This window comes from Pseudophryne corroboree, chromosome 4, assembly GCF_028390025.1.
Source record: "Pseudophryne corroboree isolate aPseCor3 chromosome 4, aPseCor3.hap2, whole genome shotgun sequence".
Lineage (NCBI taxonomy): Eukaryota > Metazoa > Chordata > Amphibia > Anura > Myobatrachidae > Pseudophryne > Pseudophryne corroboree.
The window spans coordinates 510,102,966-510,127,124 of record NC_086447.1 but is presented as its reverse complement, the minus strand read 5'-3'; positions in this window follow the sequence as shown (position 1 = coordinate 510,127,124).

Below are 24,159 nucleotides of genomic sequence, written 5' to 3'. Positions count from 1 at the left end.
TCAGTCGGTCGACACAGACCCAGACACAGGCACTGATTCCGGTGGTGAAGGTGACGAATCAACCGTATTTTCCAGTAGGGCCACACGTTATATGATTTTGGCAATAAAGGAGATGTTACATTTAGCTGATACTACAGGTACCACTAAACAGGGTATTATGTGGGGTGTGAAAAAACTACCAGTAGTTTTTACCGAATCAGAAGAATTAAATGACGTGTGTGATGAAGCGTGGGGTGCCCCGATAAAAAACTGCTAATTTCAAAGAAGTTATTGGCTTTATACCCTTTCCCGCCAGAGGTTAGGGAGCGCTGGGAAACACCTCCTAGGGTGGACAAAGCGCTAACACGCTTATCAAAACAAGTGGCGTTACCCTCTCCTGAGACGGCCGCACTTAAAGATCCATCAGATAGGAGGATGGAAAATATCCAAAAAGGTATATACACACATGCAGGTGTTATACTACGACCAGCTATTGCGACTGCCTGGATGTGCAGTGCTGGGGTAGTTTGGTCAGAGTCCCTGATCGAAAATATTGATACCCTGGACAGGGACAATATTTTACTGTCGTTAGAACAAATAAAGGATGCATTTCTTTATATGCGTGATGCACAGAGAGATATCTGCACACTGGCATCACGGGTAAGTGCTATGTCCATTTCGGCCAGAAGAGCTTTATGGACACGACAGTGGACAGGCGATGCGTAGAGGAGTTATTTGGGGTCGGTCTATCGGATTTGGTGGCCACGGCTACGGCCGGGAAATCCACCTTTCTACCTCAAGTCACTCCCCAACAGAAAAAGGCACCGACCTTTCAACCGCAGCCCTTTCGTTCCTTTAAAAATAAGAGAGCAAAGGGCTATTCATATCTGCCACGAGGCAGAGGACGAGGGAAGAGACAGCAACAGGCAGCTCCTTCCCAGGAACAGAAGCCCTCCCCGGCTTCTACAAAAGCCTCAGCATGACGCTGGGGCTTCGCAAGCGGACTCGGGGGCGGTAGGCGGTCGTCTCAAGAATTACAGCGCGCAGTGGGCTCACTCGCAGGTAAATCCCTGGATCCTGCAGATAATATCTCAGGGGTACAGGTTGAAATTAGAGACAGAGCCACCTCGCCGTTTCCTGAAGTCTGCTTTACCAACGTCCCCCTCAGAAAGGGAGACGGTTTTGGAAGCCATTCACAAGCTGTATTCTCAGCAGGTGATAGTCAAGGTACCTCTTCTACAACAAGGGAAGGGGTATTATTCCACTCTTTTTGTGGTACCGAAGCCGGATGGCTCGGTAAGGCCTATTCTAAATCTGAAGTCATTGAACCTGTACATAAAGAAGTTCAAGTTCAAGATGGAGTCACTCAGAGCAGTGATAGCGAACCTGGAAGAAGGGGACTTTATGGTATCCTTGGACATCAAGGATGCGTATCTCCACGTTCCAATTACCCCTCACACCAGGGGTACCTCAGGTTCGTTGTACAAAACTGTCACTATCAGTTTCAGACGCTGCCGTTTGGTTTGTCCACGGCACCTCGGGTCTTTACAAAGGTAATGGCCGAGATAATATTTCTTCTTCGAAGAAAAGGCGTATTAATTATCCCATACTTGGACGATCTCCTAATAAGGGCAAGGTCCAGAGAACAGCTAGAGATGGGTTTAGCACTATCTCAAGAGGTGCTAAAGCAGCACGGATGGATTCTGAATATTCCAAAATCCCAATTAATGCCGACAACTCGTCTGCTGTTCCTGGGGATGATTCTGGACACAGTTCAGAAAAAGGTTTTTCTTCCCGAAGAAAAAGCCAAGGAGTTATCTGACCTGGTCAGGAACCTCCTAAAACCAGGAAAGGTGTCTGTACATCAATGCACAAGAGTCCTGGGAAAAAATGGTAGCTTCTTACGAAGCAATCCCTTTCGGCAGATTCCATGCAAAGGGATCTGTTGGACAAATGGTCAGGGTCGCATCTTCAGATGCACCTGCGGATAACCCTGTCGCCGAGGACAAGGGTATCCCTTCTGTGGTGGTTGCAGGAGGCTCATCTATTGGAGGGCCGCAGATTCGGCATGCAGGATTGGATCCTGGTGACCACGGATGCCAGCCTGAGAGGCTGGGGAGCAGTCACACAGGGAAGAAATTTCCAGGGAGTGTGGTCGAGCCTGAAAAAGTCTCTTCACATAAGCATTCTGGAACTAAGAGCAATCTACAATGCTCTAAGCCAGGCGGAACCTCTGCTTCAAGGAAGACCGGTGTTGATCCAGTCGGACAACATCACGGCAGTCGCCCATGTAAACAGACAGGGCGGCACAAGAAGCAGGAGGGCAATGGCAGAAGCTGCCAGGATCCTTCGCTGGGCGGAGAATCACGTGATAGCACTGTCAGCAGTATTCATCCCGGGCGTGGACAACTGGGAAGCAGACTTCCTCAGCAGACACGACCTTCACCCGGGAGAGTGGGGACTTCATCCAGAAGTTTTCCACATGCTATTAAACCGTTGGGTAAAACCAATGGTGGACATGATGGCGTCTCGCCTCAACAAAACACTGGACAGGTATTGCGCCAGGTCAAGAGATCCGCAGGCAATAGCTGTGGACGCGCTGGTAACACCTTGGGTGTACCAGTCGGTATATGTGTTTCCTCCTCTGCCTCTCATACCAAAGGTATTGAGGATTATACGGCAAAGAGGAGTAAGACTAGTGGCTCCGGATTGGCCAAGAAGGACTTGGTACCCGGAACTTCAAGAGATGGTCACGGACGATCCGTGGCCTCTACTTCTGAGAAGGGACCTGCTTCAGCAGGGTCCTTGTCTTTTTCAAGACTTACCGCGGCTGCGTTTGACGGCATGGCGTTTGAATGCCAGATCCTAAAAGGAAAAGGCATTCCAGAAGAAGTCATTCCTACCTTGATAAAGGCAAGGAAGGAAGTCACCGCGAAGCATTATCGCCGTATTTGGCGAAAATATGTTGCGTGGTGCGAGCAGCGGAGTGCTCCGATGGAGGAATTTCAACTGGGTCGTTTTCCTACATTTCCTGCAATCAGGATTGTCTATGGGTCTCAAATTGGGATCTATTAAGGTTCAAATTTCGGCCCTATCAATATTCTTCCAAAAAGAATTGGCCTCAGTCCCTGAGGTCCAGATTTTTATCAAAGGAGTACTGCATATACAGCCTCCTGTGGTGCCTAAGGTGGCACCGTGGGATCTAAATGTAGTTTTAGATTTCCTCAAATCCAATTGGTTTGAACCACTAAAGAATGTGGATTTGAAATATCTCACATGGAAAGTGACTATGTTACTGGCCCTGGCTTCGGCCGGGAGAGTATCTGAACTGGCGGCTTTGTTTTATAAAAGCCCTTATTTAATTTTCCATTCGACATAGGGCAGAGCTGCGGACGCGTCCGCATTTTCTCCCTAAGGTGGTATCAGCGTTTCACCTGAACCAGCCTATTGTAGTGCCTGCGGCTACAGACGACTTGAAGGACTCCAAGTTGTTGGACGTTGTCAGAGCCTTAAAAATATACATTTAAAGGACGGCTGGAGTCAGAAAATCTGACTCGCTGTTTATACTGTATGCACCCAACAAGTTGGGTGCACCTGCTTCTAAGCAGTCGATTGCTCGTTGGATTTGTAACAAAATTCAACTTGTACATTCTGTGGCAGGCCTGCCACAGCCTAAATCTGTTAAGGCCCATTCCGCAAGGAAGGTGGGCTCATCTTGGGCGGCTGCCCGAGGGGTCTCGGCATTACAACTCTGCCGAGCAGCTACGTGGTCAGGGGAGAACACGTTTGTAAATTTTTACAAATTTGATACCCTGGCAAAGGAGGACCTGGAGTTCTCTCATTCGGTGCTGCAGAGTCATCCGCACTCTCCCGCCCGTTTGGGAGCTTTGGTATAATCCCCATGGTCCTTTCAGGAACCCCAGCATCCACTTAGGACGATAGAGAAAATAAGAATTTACTTACCGATAATTCTATTTCTCGGAGTCCGTAGTGGATGCTGGGCGCCCATCCCAAGTGCGGATTATCTGCAATACTTGTACATAGTTATTGTTAACTAATTCGGGTTATTGTTTAGGAAGCCATCTTTCAGAGGCTCCTCTGTTATCATACTGTTAACTGGGTTTAGATCACAAGTTGTACGGTGTGATTGGTGTGGCTGGTATGAGTCTTACCCGGGATTCAAAATCCTCCCTTATTGTGTACGCTCGTCCGGGCACAGTACCTAACTGGAGTCTGGAGGAGGGTCATAGGGGGAGGAGCCAGTACACACCACCTGACCTGTAAAAGCTTTACTTTTGTGCCCTGTCTCCTGCGGAGCCGCTATTCCTCATGGTCCTTTCAGGAACCCCAGCATCCACTACGGACTCCGAGAAATAGAATTATCGGTAAGTAAATTCTTATTTTCTCTTACGTCCTAGAGGATGCTGGGGTCCAATTTAGTTCCATGGGGTATAGATGGGTCCACTAGGAGCCACTGGCACTTTAAGAGTTTAATAGTGTGGGCTGGCCCCTCCCTCTATGCCTATCCTACCAGACTCAGTTTAGAAAATGTGCCTGGAGGAGCCGGTCACAGCTAGGGGAGCTCCTAGGAGATTTCTTAGTTTGTGGGACTTGGTTTCTGCTTCGTGGGACTTAAGGGGGGAGTAGGAACCAACTTAATAGAGAGTTAATGGTTCTCTATCTGCGCTGACAGGACACTGAGATCCTGAAGGTGATGATCGCAAGCCCATGAGGCAACTGCTCACTCCCACAGCACGGCCGCCACCCCCTAACAAAGCCAGAAGATAGAAGAGTGGTGAGTATGGTGCCAGCATCACGGTTAGTGGGTCGCCGGCGGGTATGGTGGCACAAGGGTTGGAGCACAGCTCTGAGGGGCTGTGCTCCGGTATGGCTCAGCAACATCTCTGCATGTAGATGGGGAGTCCCCAGTCAGCAGGTTAACCTACACTGGTCATAGCATTTACAGGGGCTAATCCCACTGTTAACATATAAAATCCTGAAGCCAGTTTAAATAATAAGTGCGGGAAGCCACGCACCAGGTCAGGGCGCGGGGCTTCCCCTCAGAGTGGATCCAGCATTCAACAGCGCCATTTTCTCCCTGCAAATTACACAGAACGCTGACAGGGAGCGCTGCCCTCCACATAACTCCAATGCCTCACGGTACCAGGGTGGAGTGTGATAACAGTACTAACTGTTCTATTAACTAACTGTTCTGTTCTGTGTGCCAAGTGGGCTTGGCACACAGCGCAGTTGCCCTGAGGGCGCACGGCCAGCGGCATGTAATGAGTCAAATTGACTCATTACATGCCTCTGAAGTCTGCGCCGTGCGCCGTCGCCGCGCTGTGGAGGACAGCTACAGCACCAGGCAGCAGAGAAGGAGGAGGAGGGAGGGGGAGCAGGGAGCCGCAGCAGCGCTATTTCATTGGTAGTAAGCGCCGCTGCAGCATCCCCCTCTCCTTCCGTATTGGCTGCCCGGCGCTGCTGTGGATGCTGGGATGCACCGAGGAAGCTGCACGAGGAGCCTGTCAGCGGGGAGATGGTAAGTATCTCTCTCTCTCTCTCTCTTTTAGGAGGACACCGTCTGCCATAATGTGTAAAAAGGGGACTGGCTGCCGCAATGTGTAAAAAGGGGACTGGCTGCCGCAATGTGTAAAAAGGGGGACTGGCTGCCGCAATGTGTATAAAGGGGGACACCGTCTGCCGTAATGTGTAAAAACGGGGACGCTGTCTGCTGTAATGTGTAAAAAGGGGACGCTGTCTGCCGTAATGTTAAAAAAGGTGACGCTGTGTGCTGTAATGTGTAAAAAAGGGGACGCTGTCTGCCGCAATGTGTCTAAAGGGGGACTGGCTGCCGCAATGTGTATAAAGGGGGACACCGTCTGCCGTAATGTGTAAAAACGGGGACGCTGTCTGCTGTCATGTGTAAAAAGGGGACGCTGTCTGCAGTAATGTTAAAAAAGGGGACGCTGTGTGCTGTAATGTGTAAAAAAGGGGACGCTGTCTGCCGCAATGTGTAAAAAGGGGGACTAGCTGCCGCGATGTGTTAAAAGGGAGACTGTCTGCTGTAATGTGTAAAAAGGGGGACGCTGTCTGCTGTAATGTATAAAAGGGGATCTACCAGGTGTAGTGGTGCTACTGTGCAGCGTAATTTGAATAATGTAGACTACTGTGCACCGTAGTATGAATTGCTATTATTTTGTGTCCACGCCCCTTCCCCATGAAGCTATGCCCCTATAATTTTTTTGCGCGCATACGGCGCGCACTGCCCCTATCTTACATGGGGGCGGGGGGGCCACTGTCGTTTCTTGCACACACCGCTAAAATGCCTAGTTACGGCACTGCCGGATGGTTTGGTAAGGCCAATGTTGAACCTAAAGTCATTGAACCCATACTTACAAGTGATCAAGTTCAAGATGGAGTCTCTGAGAGTGGTGGTATCAGGTCTGGAGGAGGGGGAATTCCTGGTATCCCTGGATATCAATGATGCGAACCTTCACATTCCGATATGGCCGCCTCACCAGGACTATCTAAGGTTTGCGATACAGGACTGTCACTACCAGTTCCAGGCCCTTCCATTCGTCCTCTCCACAGCACCGAGGGTGTTCACAAAGGTCATTGCAGAGATGATGCTCCTCCTCCTCCGCAAGCAGGGAGTAAACATTATTCCATACCTGGACGATCTACTGATAAAGGCATCTTCCAGGGAAAGGCTGTTGCAGAGTATTGTTCTCTCAATTCAACTACTCCTGGATCATGGGTGGATCCTAAATCTTCCAAAGTCACACTTAGAACCAACAAGGAGACTACCCTTCCTGGGGATGATCCTTGACACGGAGGTGCAGAGGGTGTTTCTACCAGTAGAGAAAGCGTTGGTGATCCAATCAATGGTCTGGGATGTCTTGAAGCCAGCCTGGGTGTCGGTTAATCAATGCATTCACCTTCTGTGAAAGGTGGTAGCCTCCTACGAGGCTCTACAGTATGGCAGATTCAATGCACAGTCCTTCCAGCTGGATCTCCTGGACAAGTGGTTGGGATCGCATCTTCACATGCACCAGCGGATACGCCTATAGCCGAAAGCCAGAATTTCACTCCTCTGGTGGCTCCAAACTTCTCACCTGCTCGAGGGCCGCAGATTCGGGATTCAGAACTGGATCCTTCTAACCACGGATGCAAGTCGCAGAGGTTGGGGAGCAGTCACTCAGGTGGAAAACTTCCAAGGAAAGTGGTCCAGTCAGGAATCTCTCCTTCCAATAAATGTTCTGGAACTGAGGGCCATTTACAATGGCCTTCTACAGGTGGCATATCTTCTGCAAGCTCAAGCCATTCAGGTTTAGTCGGACAATGTCACAGCGGTGTCCTACATAAACAGGCAGGGCGGATCGAAGAGCAGAGCTGCAATGTTAGAGATAACAAAAATCCTCATCTGGGCAGAAAGACATGCGGTGGCGTTGTCGGCGATCTTCATTCCAGGAGTGGACAACTGGGAGGCAGACTTCCTCAGCAGACACGATCTCCATTCAGGAGAATGGGGAATCCACCCAGAGGTGTTCGCAGAGGTAACAAGCCAATGGGGCGTACCTCAAGTATACATGATGGCCTCTCGCCTCAACAAGATGCTTTGGAGGTACTGTTACAGGTCACGAGACCCACAAGCAGTGGCGGTGGATGCTCTGGTAACTCTGTGGGTGTTCCAGTCGGTGTATGTGTTCCCTCCACTTCCACTCATCCCAAGGATTCTCAAACTAATAAAAAGAACAAGAGTTCAGGTGATCCTCATTGCTCCTGACTGGCTAAGAAGGGCTTGGTACGCGGATCTTCTGGAATTACTACTGGAAGATCCGAGACGTCTTCCTCTTCACGAGGACCTTCTTCAACAGGGGACGTTCGCTTATCAAGACTTACCACGACTATGTTTGATGGTATGGAGGGGTATTCCGAACAAGGTTATTCCTACCCTGATACAGGCTAGGAATGGAGTAACGTCTAAACATTACCATCAACTTTGGAAAAAGTACGTATCTTGGTGTGAATTCAAGAAGTTTCCTATGGTGGAGTTTCAACTTGGACAGTTTCTCCTCTTACTGCAAGCAGGTGTGGCTATGGGTCTGCGTTTGGGATCCATAAAAGTCCAGATTTCGGCCTTATCCGTTTTCTTCCAGAAACAACTGGCTTCCCTCCCTGAGATTCAGACATTCTTGAAAGGGGTTCTGCACATCCAGCCTCCCTTTGTGCCTCCTACGGCACCCTGGGATCTTAACGTGGTGTTGGTTCAAACCTTTAAAGGAGGTTGAGGTCAAGTTTCTCACATGGAAGGTTGTCACGCTGTTGGCCTTAGTTTCAGCTAGGCGTGTGTCGGAATTAGGGGCTTTGTCTTGTAAAAGACCCTACTTAATCTTCCATGAATATAGAGCTGAACTCATGACACGTCAGCAGTTCCTTCCAAAAGTTGTGTCAGATTTTCATATCAACCAACCTATTGTGGTGCCAGTTGCTACTGGCTCCTCAATTCCATCAAAGTCATTAGATGTTGTAAGGGCTCTGAAGATCCATGTGAAGAGGACTGCTCGTCACAGAAAGTCGGACTCTCTGTTTGTCCTGTATGATCCCAAGAAAATTGTGTGTCCTGCTTCTAAGCAGACGATCTCTCGCTGGATCAGGTTCACTATCCAGCATGCATATTCTTCGGCAGGATTGCAGTATCCAAAATCCTTTCAGGCACACTCTACTCGTAAGGTGGGTTCTCCCTGGGTGGCTGCCCGGGGTGTCTCGTCTTTTCAACTTTGCCAAGTGGCTACTTGGTCAGGGTCGAACACGTTTGCTAAGTTCTACAAGTTCGATACTTTGGCATTTGAGGACCTACAGTTTGGTCAATCTGTTCTGCAGGAGCCTCCGCGTTCTCCCATGGTACTAATGTGGACCCCAGCATCCTCTAGGACGTAAGAGAAAATAGGATTTTAATCGCCTACTTGTAAATCCTTTTCTCGTAGTCCGTAGAGTATGCTGGGCGCCCGCCCAGTGCTTTGTTATCCTGCAGTAGCTATTTGTTTCAGTACTGTTTTGTTCTTGGTTAAGTACTGTGTTGTTACTTGGTTAAGTAATGTTGTTCAGATTTTGCTGAGTTTTCAAGCTCCAATATAGACAGTGGGCGCTAGTATACTGACTGTTAGACACCTATAAAAACACTTTATTAGTGACTGCAGCTTCACAATTTGGGGTGCTGAACCTCAAATAAAAATGGATATACAAACAAAAAAACAATAGGAAGCGCTGTCACCAAAAGTATCACATTTAATAAAAGTTGTTTTTACATTATTCATAATAACTCACACAATATTATAAAACCAACTCTCCTGGTAGTTTTAAACCATTCTACTGACTCAATGCTACAGATACAATGTTACTTTAGATTTTATACAGTAACTTTTTAGTGTCCACGCTAGGAGGCTCTCTTTGATATACTGTATCAATATTGAATTGATCTTTAGTAAGATCCTCAGAGAAGTCTCTAAAATATGCAGGCTCCACGCGTGGGCTAATTAAATGAACGAGCTCACTAATGCCCTTGATTTTTATAACAATTGTAGGATGCACATTTTAGATGATTTGTGATCAATTATGCCACAGTGTTCGGTTCAGTTCTACAATGAATTAAAGCATGCTACTCTTGTCACAGCTCGCCAGATTGTGTGGCCCGGAATTTAAGAGACTTTGCTAGGGTGATATTGATACAGTGTATCAAAGAGAGCCTCTTAGCGTGGACACTAAAAAGTTACTGTATAAAATCTAAAGTAACATTGTATCTGTAGCATTGAGTCAGCAGAATGGTTTAAAACTCCCAGGAGAGTTGGTTTTATAATATTGTGTGTGTTATTGTGAATAATGTAAAAACAACTTTTATTAAATTTGATACTTTTGGTGACAGCGCTTCCTATTGTTTTTTTGTTTTTTGGAGTTTGCAAGTTGGTTAGCTTGGTTTGCCTTGTATGTGTGAGCTGCTGTGAATCTCGCCACTATCTGTGTAATTCCTTCTCTCGAAGTTGTCTGTCTCCTCGGGCACAGTTTCTATACTGAGTCTGGTAGGAGGGGCATAGAGGGAGGGGCCAGCCCACACTATTAAACTCTTAAAGTGCCAGTGGCTCCCAAAGGACCCTTCTATACCCCATGGTACTAAATGGAACCCCAGCATCCTCTAGGACAGGCCTGGCCAACCTGTGGCTCTCCAGCTGTTGTAAAACTACAAGTCCTATCTTGCCTTGCCAAAGTTTTGCTATTAGGGAATGCTAAAACTGTAGCAGGGCATGCTGGGATGTTTAGTTTCACAACATCTGGAGAGCCACAGGTTGGCCAGGCCTGCTCTAGGACGTAAGAGAAATAGGCTTAATAACCGTATACAATGTCAAAGTGCAGCAAAGAAGGCAAGTAAGGTGCTAGCGTGCATAAAACGGGGCATTGAGACAAGGGACGAGGATGTAATCCTGCCGCTGTACAAATCATTGGTACGTCCGCACCTGGAATATTGTGTTCAATTTTGGGCACCACATTATAAAAAAGATATCTGTGAACTCGAAAGGGTTTAAAGGCGTGCTACTAAATTGATTAAAAGGCTAGAGGGACTGGATTACGAGGAAAGGCTTACTAGGTTGAAACTGTATACACTAGAAAAGAGGCATCTAAGAGGAGACATTATTAATATCTTCAAATATGTAAAGGGACATTACAAAGAGTTATCAGAGGAATTGCTTATTAAAAAAAACTTTGTATAGGACACGAGGACACTCGCTGAGGATAGAGGAGAGAAAATTCCGTACGCAGCAGAGGAAAGGGTTCTTCACTGTTAGGGCAATAAGGATTTGGAATTCCCTGCCAGAGAAGGTGGTAATGGCGGAATCTGTAAATGCAGTTAAAAATGGATTGGATACATTTCTGACTGAAAAAGATATCCAAGGTTATAGAATTTAAAATATCAACTTTGATAATCTGGGATTAACATGATTTATAGTTGTTAACTAGACATAAAACATTACTTCAGCAGGGACATTATAATGAACTCGGCTTAATACAGAATACAGGTTGAAGCCGATGGGCATCTTTTCAACCTCATTAACTATGTTACTATGTTACAGTCCCTTTATACATTGCCAGGTAGAGCCCCTCTTACACACTGCACCAAGTACAGCTCCCTTTTACACACTGCACCAGGAAGAGTCCCCATTCCTGTTACACATTGCACCAGGTAGAGCCCCCTTTTACACATTGCACCAGATAGAGCCCCCTTTCCTTTTGCACATTGCACCAGGTGTATAAGGGAGCTAGGCTGATAGCTGAACGTCCCCTCTTTCCAGGGGGTAACAGATTTTTAAAATTGGCCCTGGGGAAACTGAGATATCTGACTTCAAAGCAGTGGTCTCCATCCAAACTTATTAATTGATTCTCCTAGCCAGATATCTCAGGTTCTGTCTGACTTTGAGTTTTTCTGACAGTGTACCCCAAAAGATGGGATTCTCCCCTTTTGGTTGACTCTGGCAGCTTGTCTCTACCATACCCAGATCCAGAGATATCAGCCTTCCAGCAGCAGGCTCCAGCTCCACATGCCTAATATATATTATAATATATTTGTATATTTTCGTTGGTGGATTGCTCTGGCTCCTGAACTCTGATCCCCAGGTCCCCAGCACCTCCTGAAGGAGGGGGGTGGGGGGTGGGGGGGTGGTGGGAAGGGGGGGATAGCTACTTTTTTAATCTCATTCAAAGCTAAAAAAAAATCTATTTCCAAGAACTTGAGATATCTGCAGTCAAGCAAGCTGCCCTCCCACCAGAAAATGATGAATATTAAGCCCACTCCACTATCCACCACTCCCCTACATATTAAAAACCCCCTACCACCCTGGAAGTCATGTACCAGGGCCCCTTCATTCAGCACAATGTAAACTTTCTACAGTTTAGTGTTCGCCCTCCCACCACATCACTGACCACCTGTGCAGTAGAGGAGTACTTAGCAGAAATTACTGCTCCAGGTCCTACATACAGAGTGGAATATAGGGCCTGGTTCAGGTTCCACCACCCCCCTTTTCCAAGCAGAAATTGCGATCACACCGCAGGGGGCCTGCCTCCATCTTTTTGATTGCGGTGGCTGCGTGTGACGTCACGCAGCCGTCACGATCATGCCCTTGTCATGTCCACCCCATTCATGCTGGCACGCCCCTCAATTCCAAGCCACGCCCCCGCAAAGCTAAGTCTCTGCCTTGGAAAAGGAGCATTGCCGCACCCTGCCCCACGAACACTTCATTTGCATTTTCTGCGGGCGCACACAGAAAATGCGGGCGCAGGACAGGCCCTGTGCATGGACCGCATCCTTTTAGTAATTTTTGCGTTTGGATTGCGTATTGCGATCCGTCCTGAATTGGGCCCATAAAACACCCCCTACCACCCACGGGACACCAAAGCTGCCGCTGATAGCACCCCTTCCACTAGAGGATGGGTAGGGGCCCCAGTGCATTGCTGTGCCCAGGGGCCTACACTGCTGTTAAGACATCCCTGGTTTGTGTGTGTGTCTGTGTGTGTTATACTTACTTCAGCCTCCAGGGCAGCTGCTTCCACCTGGCTGCCGGTTTGTCAACCGCGCTATGTTCTTCTCCTACTGCGGACATTGGGAATTGGGAGGGGCGGAGCTTAGGTGGTACAGGATGCTGCAGTCACTGAAGCGTGCCAATGCAGGCTGCCTGTCACTGTGTGAGCAGGAGCCGGTATAGTACAATACTGGCAGGGCAGCGACGGAAGCACAGCTGTGGGGGTGCTGACTATATAAGGATGTATGGGTGTTTTTGCACCCGGTTCCAACACCCAGAACGATTATCTAAGGTGGTCTGCGTCCAATTCTGGCACCCAACAAGGCTATCTAAAGATGTCTCTGTGTTCTGCACACTAGCACGGTATCCAGAATGGGTATCCAAGGTGGTCTGCTGCCCGTTTCGGAACCCATAATGGGTATCTAAGGTGGTCTACATCCTATTCCGGCACCCGGAACAGCTATCTAAGGTGGCCTGCGCCCTATTCCGGTACCCGGAATGGCTATCTAAGGGTGTCTGGGTGTTCTGCACACCATTTCGGCACATGAAATAGCAATATAATGTGGTCTGCACCCTGTTCCGGCACCCGGACCGGTTGTCTATGATGGTTTGAGCCCTGTTCCGGCATCCGGAACAGGTATCTATAAGTGGTCTGCCCCCTATTCTGGCACCCTGAACAGCTATATAAGGTTGTCTGGGTGTCCTGCACACCATTTCGGCACATGAAACGGCAATCTAGTGTGGTCTGCATCCTGTTCCGGCACCCGGAACGGTTGTATAAGCAGGTCTGCACCCTGTTCCGGCACCTGGAACAGGAATCTATGGTGGTCTGCCCCCTATTCTGGCACCCTGAACAGCTATCTAAGGTTGTCTGGGTGTCCTGCACACCATTCCGGCACCTGAAACCGCTATCTAAGATGGTCTGCATCCTGTTCCGGCACCCGGGCCGGTTGTCTAAGATGGTTTGAGCCCTGTTCCGGCACCCGGAACAGGTAGCTAAGGTGTTCTGCGCCCTATTCCGGCACCCTGAACAGCTATCTAAGGTTGTCTGGGTGTTCTGTACACCATTCCGGCACCTGAAACCGCTATCTAAGATGGTCTGCATCCTGTTCCGGCACCCGGGCCGGTTGTCTAAGATGGTTTGAGCCCTGTTCCGGCACCCGGAACAGGTATCTAAGGTGTTCTGCGCCCTATTCCGGCTGTCACGATCCGGGTATCTGGACGCCATTACTTACCCTTCAGATGCCTCCTAAGGCTGGCTCAGCGTTCCAGGACCGGATCCCGCTGTTCCTGAGTTTCCACATGCAGAATGTCAGAGTGGTGATTTCATCAGCCGCGGCCTCCGCTGTGCCCGCGTGGTTAAATGTGCGCTTGTCAGTCTGGCGTCTCCTGTCTCCTGTGGCCGGCGTCGCCATTACTGTTTCAATTCTCACATGGATTACAAACCAAACTTCCCTCCAAGTGTCTGCATGGGGGCAGCCATCTTGGATTTTGTCATCTGATTATTTCCACCAATCTGCTGTCTGTATTGTTGATTTGCATAATTGCCTAGCCAACCCCTTCCTTGCTGCAGGTATAAGTAAGCTGTGCCTGAGCAAGGAAGGCGTCAGTGCTTTGGTTGTCTAACCTAGTTCCAGTTTGTCTCTCTCCTGTGGTTGTCTTCCAGGTTCCAGCCCCTGTCTCCAGACTTCTGCTATAGAGACCCGCACCAGCATTCCATCTGCGGTGTAGCCTGACTCTCCGATCCATTCTGGACTCACCTGTTTCCAGCTACAACAATCACCTGCTTCCAGCCCAGCTTCCAGCAGTGTACAGCTTCTCTTAAAGGGCCGGTGTCCTTTCTGCAGGTTACCACTCACCACCGGTATTATTATTTCACCGCTCTCAAACAATCACCTGCTTCCAGCCCAGCTTCCAGCAGTGTACAGCTTCTCTTAAAGGGCCGGTGTCCTTTTCTGCAGTTTACCACTCTCCACCGGTATTATTATTTCACCGCTCTCAAACTCCAAACTTCATTATTATTTCATCGCTCTCAAGTTCGTTTTTTATTTAACTGGTTCCAGCCAGTATCCACTCCGTACCAACAACAGTCTGGTTCCAGCCAGTATCCACAGCAGCCGTTTTACCTTCAGCAGCCCAGCCTTTCCTGGAACATCAGCTGGTACGATCCTGGGTTCTCTCCATTGCTACAGTCAGGCCTGGTAAGGACTTTCCAACTAGAAGATTATAAGAACTGTCTCACACTACCAGTGCCTGTGGCCCTTGCCACCCTGTAGTACCCAGGAATTGTATTTATCCTCTGTTGACTTTTATGTTTCCTTTTACTGCTGCTGTGTTACGGAGTTTGTCATAATAAACATCATTGACTTTTATCCTGGTTGTCGTGGTCACGCCTTCGGGCAGTTATTCTACATGTTACTTACATGTCTAGGGGTCTGATACAACCTCCCAGGTTCCGTTACATCTCAGCCCCTACAACTGAGGCTGCCTCCCGTCAGCTCAGGCCCTCAGTTGTGACAGTAAGCACTGACCTAATGAATCCAGCCGGAGACCAGGATCAAGCGACCAGGCCGATGCAAGAACTGGCAGCCCGACTTGAACATCAGGAGGCTGCACAGGGCCACATCATCCGCTGTCTCTAGGATCTCTCTACACGGCTGGATGGGATTCAAACGACCCTCCGTGGACCTGGCACGTCCGGTGCGTCCACTACAGTGACACCAGCTGTAACCCCACCCACCTTACCCATTTCCAGTCCACATCTTCATCTTCCAACGCCAGCAAAATTTGATGGATCTCCAAGGTTCTGCAGGGGATTTCTCAATCAATGTGAAATCCACTTTGAGCTTCTACCTGGCAATTTCTTCAGTGACCGTACCAAAATTGCCTATATCATCTCCCTTCTCAGTGGCTCAGCCCTTGACTGGGCATCACCTTTATGGGAGAAGTCTGATCCCCTGCTATCCTCCTATACTGACTTTGTAGCTACATTCAGGCGCATCTTCGACGAGCCAGGCCGGATAACATCTGCTTCATCTGAGATTCTCCGTTTAAGCCAGGGAACACGTACTGTGGGACAGTATCTTATACAGTTTAAAATCCTGGCATCCGAACTGGCATGGAACGACGAGGCCCTGTATGCTGCATTCTGGCATGGCTTATCAGAACGCATCAAGGATGAGTTAGCTACCAGAGACTTGCCCTCTAAGTTGGATGAGCTAATTTCTCTTTGCACGAAGGTTGATCTACGTTTCAGAGAGAGAGCAACCGAGCGAGGAAGATCATCTACTCCTAAATCTTCTGCTCCTCCTCCTCCTCAACCATCTCCATCCAAGGATGAGCCTATGCAAATTAGTCGTTCCCGTCTATCTCCCGCTGAGCGCCGAAGACGTCTCTCTGAGTCTCTCTGTCTCTACTGTGCAGCTCCGTCGCACACTATCAATGCCTGTCCCAAACGTCCTGGAAACTCCAGATCCTAGCTCGCCAAGGAGAGGGCCGGCTAGGAGTAATGATCTCCTCTCCATCTCCTCATGACTGTAACCTCCCAGTGTCGCTCCAAATTGCTCAACGTTACAGGAACGTCATTGCCCTCCTTGATTCCGGAGCAGCTGGGAATTTCATAACCGAAGCTTATGTTAAACGGTGGTCCCTACCCACCGAGAGACTGTCCTCGTCCATCTCTTTGACTGCCGTGGATGGCAGCAAGATTTTTGACGCAGTCATTTCCTTAAGGACTCTTCCAGTTCGTCTGAGAGTGGGAGTTCTTCATTCTGAGTATATTTCTTTTTTAGTGATTCCAAGAGCCACACATCCAGTGGTTTTAGGCCTTCCATGGCTCCGTCTCCACAACCCATCAATTGACTGGACGACTACGCAAATACTGGCATGGGGTCCCTCCTGTGCTGAGACTTGTTTAGCCAAAGTTCTTCCTGTTTGTTCTTCCTTCCCCACGTCATCTGATGTTCCGCCTCCTCCATATCAAGACTTCACGGACGTGTTCAGTAAAGCCTCTGCTGATATCCTTCCTCCTCATAGAGAATGGGACTGCCCAATCGACCTCATTCCAGGGAAGGTTCCACCGCGAGGTCGAACTTATCCGTTGTCTCTGCCTGAGACACACTCCATGGAAGAGTACATCAAAGAGAACCTGGCGAAGGGTTTCATCCGACCATCTTCTTCTCCAGCCGGCGCAGGCTTCTTCTTCGTTAAGAAGAAAGACGGTGGTCTGCGTCCGTGCATCGACTACAGAGGTCTGAACGACATTACCGTCAAGAACCGATACCCTTTACCCCTGATTACCGAGCTCTTTGATAGAGTTAGTGGTGCAACTATTTTCACAAAGCTGGACTTGAGGGGTGCCTACAATCTCATCCGAATCCGTGAGGGTGACGAGTGGAAGACCGCCTTTAACACCCGTGACGGACATTATGAGTACCTCGTCATGCCCTTCGGATTGAGCAACGCTCCAGCAGTCTTCCAGCACTTTGTGAATGAGATTTTCAGGGACATCTTGTACCGCCATGTCGTGGTTTATCTAGACGACATCCTCATCTTTGCTAATAATCTCGAAGATCATCGTTTCTGGGTAAAAGAGGTTCTTTCCCGTCTCCGTGTCAATCACCTCTATTGTAAATTGGAGAAGTGTGTGTTTGAAGTTAAAACCATTCCGTTTCTAGGTTACATTGTGTCCGGTTCCGGACTAGAGATGGATCCTGAGAAACTCCAAGCAATCCAGAATTGGCCTATACCCTTAAGCCTCAAAGGGGTCCAGAGGTTCTTAGGGTTCGCCAATTATTACAGAAAATTTATACGAGACTTTTCCACCATTGTGGCGCCTATCACTGCATTAACCAAGAAAGGTGCTAATCCGTCCAAGTGGTCCGAGGAAGCTACACAGGCCTTTCACCTTCTGAAGCAACGGTTCATCTCTGCACCAGTTCTGAAACAGCCCGACACCGACTCTCCTTTTATCTTAGAGGTAGATGCCTCCTCCGTTGGAGTAGGAGCAGTGTTATCCCAGAGGGCCAAAGATGGACATCTACATCCTTGCAGTTTCTTCTCCCGGAAGTTCTCCCCAGCTGAGCGCAACTATGCCATTGGCGATCAGGAGTTGCTAGCCATCAAGCTCGCTCTGGAGGAGTGGAGATACCTGTTGGAGGGAGCTTCCCACTCAATCACCATACTTACCGACCACAAAAATCTTTTATATCTCAAAGGCGCACAATGTCTGAATCCTCGTCAGGCCAGATGGGCACTTTTCTTCTCTAGGTTTGACTTTAAACTCCAGTTCTGTCCGGGTTCTCAGAATCGTAAGGCCGATGCCCTTTCCCGCTCATGGGAGCAAGAAAATGAGTCCGAGTCTGCAGACAAGCATCCTATTATTAATCCGTTGGCATTCTCCACGGTAGGGATGGACTCTACGCCTCCACCAGGGAAAAGTTTTGTTAAGCCAGTTCTAAGGAAGAAGCTCATGCATTGGGCCCATGCTTCCCGTTTTGCTGGACATACAGGCATTCAGAAAACCCTTGAATTTATTTCTAGGTCCTACTGGTGGCCAACTCTGAAGAAGGACGTTATGGAATTTATTGCCTCCTGCCCAAAGTGTGCCCAACACAAAGTCTCCCGCCAGTCGCCTGCGGGGCAACTGGTTCCATTATCTGTTCCCCGTCGACCTTGGACCCATTTGTCGATGGACTTTGTTTCCGATCTACCTATCTGTAACAAGTTTAATACCATCTGGGTGGTAGTTGACCGGTTCACCAAGATGGCACATTTCATCCCTCTCACCGGTCTTCCGTCAGCTTCCAAGTTGGCTCAAGTGTTTATACAAGAGATCTTCCGACTTCACGGTCTTCCTGAAGAGATCATCTCGGATCGTGGAGTACAATTTGTAGCCAAATTTAGGCGAAGTTTGTGTCAAGCCCTCCAAGTCAAGTTAAAGTTTTCCACGGCTTACCATCCTCAGACCAATGGTCAAACCGAGAGGGTGAATAAGGACTTGGAGGCCTTCCTCCGTATATATGTGTCTTCCTCTCAAGATGACTGGGTTCAACTCCTTCCTTGGGCCGAGTTCAGCCACAACAATCAATACCATTCCTCATCTTCTTCTACACCATTCTTCATTAATTATGGATTCCACCCTAAAGTCCCAGAATTCCAACCGCTTCCCGCAACTTCTGTTCCAGCAGTGGATGTCACCTTGCGTCAGTTTTCAAATAACTGGAGGAACGTCCGCGCAGCCCTGCTTAAAGCCTCATTCAGGTATAAGAAGTTTGCCGATAGGAAGCGTAGAGCGGTTCCTGCTCTCAAGGTGGGTGATCGTGTGTGGCTGTCCACGAAGAATTTGAGGTTGAGAGTTCCCAGCATGAAATTTGCACCTCGCTACATCGGACCCTTCAAGATTGAACAAGTCATCAATCCTGTTGCCTACAGGTTACAGTTACCATCCTTCTTGAAAATACCCAGGACATTTCATGTTTCTTTGTTGAAACCGCTGATCCTGAATCGGTTTCATTCTGCACTTCCTCCAGCTCCCAAAGTTCAGACTCAACGGGGAGTCGAGTACGAGGTGGCCAAGATTTTGGACTCACGTTTCCGTTACGGTCAGTTACAATACCTCATTGACTGGAAGGGCTATGGTCCTGAAGAACGCTCTTGGACCAATGCCTCAGACGTCCATGCTCCTGCCTTGGTCCGAAATTTCCACGCAAAGTTTCCTATAAAGCCTAAGAAGTGTCCTGGGGCCACTCCTAAAGGGGGGGGTGCTGTCACGATCCGGGTATCTGGACGCCATTACTTACCCTTCAGATGCCTCCTAAGGCTGGCTCAGCGTTCCAGGACCGGATCCCGCTGTTCCTGAGTTTCCACATGCAGAATGTCAGAGTGGTGATTTCATCAGCCGCGGCCTCCGCTGTGCCCGCGTGGTTAAATGTGCGCTTGTCAGTCTGGCGTCTCCTGTCTCCTGTGGCCGGCGTCGCCATTACTGTTTCAATTCTCACATGGATTACAAACCAAACTTCCCTCCAAGTGTCTGCATGGGCGCAGCCATCTTGGATTTTGTCATCTGATTATTTCCACCAATCTGCTGTCTGTATTGTTGATTTGCATAATTGCCTAGCCAACCCCTTCCTTGCTGCAGGTATAAGTAAGCTGTGCCTGAGCAAGGAAGGCGTCAGTGCTTTGGTTGTCTAACCTAGTTCCAGTTTGTCTCTCTCCTGTGGTTGTCTTCCAGGTTCCAGCCCCTGTCTCCAGACTTCTGCTATAGAGACCCGCACCAGCATTCCATCTGCGGTGTAGCCTGACTCTCCGATCCATTCTGGACTCACCTGTTTCCAGCTACAACAATCACCTGCTTCCAGCCCAGCTTCCAGCAGTGTACAGCTTCTCTTAAAGGGACGGTGTCCTTTCTGCAGGTTACCACTCACCACCGGTATTATTATTTCACCGCTCTCAAACAATCACCTGCTTCCAGCCCAGCTTCCAGCAGTGTACAGCTTCTCTTAAAGGGCCGGTGTCCTTTTCTGCAGTTTACCACTCTCCACCGGTATTATTATTTCACCGCTCTCAAACTCCAAACTTCATTATTATTTCATCGCTCTCAAGTTCGTTTATTATTTAACTGGTTCCAGCCAGTATCCACTCCGTACCAACAACAGTCTGGTTCCAGCCAGTATCCACAGCAGCCGTTTTACCTTCAGCAGCCCAGCCTTTCCTGGAACATCAGCTGGTACGATCCTGGGTTCTCTCCATTGCTACAGTCAGGCCTGGTAAGGACTTTCCAACTAGAAGATTATAAGAACTGTCTCACACTACCAGTGCCTGTGGCCCTTGCCACCCTGTAGTACCCAGGAATTGTATTTATCCTCTGTTGACTTTTATGTTTCCTTTTACTGCTGCTGTGTTACGGAGTTTGTCATAATAAACATCATTGACTTTTATCCTGGTTGTCGTGGTCACGCCTTCGGGCAGTTATTCTACATGTTACTTACATGTCTAGGGGTCTGATACAACCTCCCAGGTTCCGTTACATCTCAGCCCCTACAACTGAGGCTGCCTCCCGTCAGCTCAGGCCCTCAGTTGTGACACCGGCACCCTGAACAGCTATCTAAGTTGTCTGGGTGTTCTGTACACCATTCCGGCACATAAAACCGCTATCTAAGATGGTCGGCATCCTGTTCCGGCACCCGGACCGGTTGTCTAAGATGGTTTGAGCCCTGTTCCGGCACACGGAACAGGTATCTAAGGTGGTCTGCAGCCTTTTACGGCACCCTGAACAGCTATCTAAGTTGTCTGGGTGTTCTGCGCCCTATTCCGGCACCTGAAACCGCTATCTAAGATGGTCTGCATCCTGTTCCGGCACCCGGACCGGTTGTCTAAGATGGTTAGAGCCCTGTTTTGGCACCCGGAACTGGTATCTAAGGTGTTCTGCGCCCTATTCCGGTACCCTGAACAGCTATCTAAGTTGTCTGGGTGTTCTGTACACCATTCCGGCACCTGAAACCGCTATCTAAGATGGTCGGCATCCTGTTCCGGCACCCGGACCGGTTGTCTAAGATGGTTTGAGCCCTGTTCCGGCACCCGGAACTGGTATCTAAGGTGTTCTGCGCCCTATTCCGGCACCCTGAACAGCTATCTAAGGTTGTCTGGGTGTTCTGTACACCATTCCGGCACATGAAACCGCTATCTAAGATGGTCGGCATCCTGTTCCGGCACCCGGACCGGTTGTCTAAGATGGTTAGAGCCCTGTTGCGGCACCCGGAACAGGTATCTAAGGTGTTCTGCGCCCTATTCCGGCACCCTGAACAGCTATCTAAGGTTGTCTGGGTGTTCTGTACACCATTCCGGCACCTGAAACCGCTATCTAAGATGGTCTGCATCCTGTTCCGGCACCCGGACCGGTTGTCTAAGATGGTTAGAGCCTTGTTCCGGCACCCGGAACTGGTATCTAAGGTGTTCTGCGCCCTATTCCGGCACCCTGAACAGCTATCTAAGGTTGTCTGGGTGTTCTGTACACCATTCCGGCACCTGAAACCGCTATCTAAGATGGTCGGCATCCTGTTCCGGCACCCGGACCGGTTGTTTAAGGTGGTTAGAGCCCTGTTCCGGCACCCGGAACAGGTATCTAAGGTGGTCTGCGCCCTATTCCGGCACCCTGAACAGCTATCTAAGTTGTCTGGGTGTCCTGTACACCATTCCGGCACCTGAAACCGCTATCTAAGATGGTCTGCATCCTGTTCCGGCACCCGGACCGGTTGTCTAAGATGGTTAGAGCCTTGTTCCGGCACCCGGAACTGGTATCTAAGGTGTTCTGCGCCCTATTCCGGCACCCTGAACAGCTATCTAAGGTTGTCTGGGTGTTCTGTACACCATTCCGGCACCTGAAACCGCTATCTAAGATGGTCGGCATCCTGTTCCGGCACCAGGACCGGTTGTCTAAGATGGTTAGAGCCCTGTTCCGGCACTCGGAACTGGTATCTAAGGTGTTCTGCGCCCTATTCCGGCACCCTGAACAGCTATCTAAGTTGTCTGGGTGTTCTGCGCCCTATTCCGGCACCTGAAACCGCTATCTAAGGCACCCGGACCGGTTGTCTAAGATGGTTTGAGCCCTGTTCCGGCACCCGGAACGGCTATCTAAGGTGGACTGTGCCCCGTTCCGGCACCCGGAATGCTATCTACGGTGATCTGTTGCCTGGTCCGGCACCCGGAATGGCTGTGTAATGTGGTCTGGATGTCCTGCACCCCGTTCCGGTACACAAAATAGCTATCTAATGTGGTCTGCGTCCCGTTCCGGCACCCAGAACGGCTATCTAAGGTGGACTGTGCCCCGTTCCGGCACCCGGAATGCTATCTAAGGTGATCTGCTGCCTGGTCCGGCACCCGGAATGGCTGTGTAATGTGGTCTGGATGTCCTGCACCCCGTTCCGGTACACAAAATAGCTATCTAATGTGGTCTGCGTCCCGTTCCGGCACCCAGAACGGCTATCTAAGGTGGACTGTGCCCCGTTCCGGCACCCGGAATGCTATCTAAGGTGATCTGCTGCCTGGTCCGGCACCCGGAATGGCTGTGTAATGTGGTCTGGATGTCCTGCACCCCGTTCCGGTACACAAAACAGCTATCTAATGTGGTCGGCGTTCCGTTCCGGCACCTGGTACGGGTATCTAAGGTGGTCTGTCTGCCCTATTCTGGCAACAGGAAAGTGCTCCCACTTTTATGGGTTTTTTAATAGTCCCCTCATCTCCGGTCCTTTTTTTGGTTACAGTGCCAACCCCTGTACCTCTGCCACGGACCCCTTGCCTCTATCTCTCAAAATCTTGCAGCCTTCTGTCTTCTCCCATCTCTTTTGTCAGGCAGCATTGTGTCTTCATTATAGCAGAGGCACGATCAGTGTCGGACTGGGACATGAAGGGCCCACCGGGGGGATGCAGTTATAGGGGCCCATACTTAGGGGTGTGGACAGCCTACAAAGGGTGTGTGACCAGCATCCACAGGGGCTTGAAATACACAATAGTTTAGTGCAGTGTAATGCAACTTATCTACCATGTATAACAAGTGCACAGTCTGGAACCTGATCTATAGAGGAAGAGTTGGGCCCTCAGGCAGTGGGGCCTACCGGTGGTTTCCCTGGTACCACTGTGGGCCAGTCCGACCCTGGGCACGATGCTGCCAGGAGCCAGGAATTGGCGCTGCTATATCAGTGCTTATTTCTGCAGGTGCAACGGCAATACACCACTGGCTACTATGTGGGACATACGAGGGGACAATGTGGCCGGTGCTCAGCTCCGACCATGTAAGCAAGCCCGCCAACTGATTCCTCCGACACATACACCGCTTGCCCCACCCTTATTACGCCCCTAATTGTTGTAGGCTGTGGGAGCTATTCAAAGTTGGTCGCAGAATTTTTTCACACACAGCAAAATCTGCGACCATAGACTTAAATGCTGGGGGCCGCCCAGGATAGGGCAAGGCCGCCCAGCATGAGTGACGCCAAACTGCGATGTGCTCACAATTTAATTGTGAACGCATCGATTAGAGGCCGACCCCTGCTTGTGCAGCCTGGCTGTGTAGACAGGGGCACCGCAACCATTTTTCTATAAGCAGGAAATGCAGGAGACATCATAGACCTGCCCCCAAAATGTCCATGAAACGTCTGCGTTTCCCGATGTCGTCTCCCGCAATGCCGCGTCGCCACCAATCACCTAACGATCGCGTTCTTCTAAGTGAAGGGTCGCGCACGCGCATTATGTCTGTTGTGCATGCGCAGACCCTATGGACGTGGCCCAGTGATCAGTCATAGCGGCCCGTGAGGGGGGGAGATGGGGCACAGCAGGTAATTCATAACTTAGCATATATCATACAGTATTTCAGACTGTACATGCCCCCCCCCCTCCATATGCAGCAAGTGGCTATATATATATATATATGTGTGTGTGTGTATATATATATATATATATATATATATGTGTTTATATATATATATATATATATATATGTGTGTTTATATATATATATATATATATATATATATATGCATATATATATATATATATATATATGTGTATATATATATATATATATATGCATATCTATATATATATATATGTATATACACATATA